Genomic DNA, 1,339 nt, shown 5'->3' with positions numbered 1-1,339 from the left:
GTCCTACCCTTCGGTTTATCCCTGGCCCCTCGTACGTTTACGAAATGCATGGATGCTGCTCTCTCTCCTCTGAAGCAGAGCGGAATGCGCATCCTGAACTATCTCGACGAATGGCTAGTCTTAGCCCAATCAGAGACTGCGCTGCTCACCGACAAGCTCAGACTCCTCGCTCATCTTCAGAGCTTAGGGCTGACTGTGAATATGCAAAAGAGCATGCTGGTACCGAGCCAGAACATCTCCTTGTTAGGAGTGGAGCTGAATTCAATCAATATGCGAGCATGTCTGTCGGAGGAGCGCTCACAAAAACTGATCAGCTGTCTCGCAGTCTTCAAGTTCCCCCGCTGAAATGCTTTCAGAGGACGCTCGGCCAGATGGCTGCCGCCTCGACAGTGTACAAACTAGGGCTCCTACATATGCGACCGCTTCACTCTGGCTAAAGGGCCGGGTGCCACAGAGCGCATGGCGCACGGGCACCTTGCGCATCAAAGTAATGCGCGATTGCTAGGATGCGCTGACCCCTTGGCACGATATGACTCTGTATCGCCGGAGTGTTCTTATTGGCCAAGTGATCAGGAGAAAGACTGTTACAACAGATGCATCGAGCACGGGCTGGGGAGCCGTATGCGACGGCAGACCAGTCTTCGGGACGTGGTCAGAAACGGAACCAGCCTTCGGGACGTGGTCAGAAACGGAGAAGTTGTGGCACATAAACTGTCTGGAGCTCCGACCTATACACCTAGCACTCGAGTGCTTTCTCCCAGACATTCTCCACAGTCACGTTCTCATCAGGACGCACAGCATGACAGTGGTAGCGTTTATAAATCACCAAGGGGGCGTGAGCTCGCGGCCGCTGCTGCGGCTGGCGAGAGACCTTCTTCTGTGGGCAGATCGACACCCCCTCTCCATCCGGGCTGTACATGTCACCGGACGCCAGAATTACAGCGAGGATTTACTGTTGAGGGGTGGGGTAATCCATGGGTAGTGGAGATTACATCCTTTGACAGTCAATATGATTTGGAGTGTATTCGGCAGGGCGGAGCTGGATGTCGTCGCATCAGCGGAGAACACTCACTGCCCGCTGTTTTATTCACTGACACACTCTCCCCTGAGAGTGGATGCACTAGCTCACAGCTGGCCGAAAGTACGCAAGTATGCTTTTCCTCCAGTGAAACTTCTGCCTCGCGTGCTTTGCAAAATCAGAGAGGAAAGGGAATCTGTTCTGTTAGTGGCACCGAAATGGCCCAATCAGCCGTGGTTCCCAGAACTGGTGCTGGAAGCAACTACCCAATACCAATAATTCTTGCCTTCCTTCAAGAGCAAAAAAAAAAAGAAGCCCGTT

The sequence above is a fragment of the Sinocyclocheilus rhinocerous genome, unplaced genomic scaffold (genome assembly GCF_001515625.1).
Source record: "Sinocyclocheilus rhinocerous isolate Xijiao unplaced genomic scaffold, SAMN03320098_v1.1 scaffold8077, whole genome shotgun sequence".
Taxonomy (NCBI): domain Eukaryota; kingdom Metazoa; phylum Chordata; class Actinopteri; order Cypriniformes; family Cyprinidae; genus Sinocyclocheilus; species Sinocyclocheilus rhinocerous.
The sequence above is the reverse complement of the archived record's forward strand: the minus strand, read 5'-3'. Positions refer to the sequence as shown.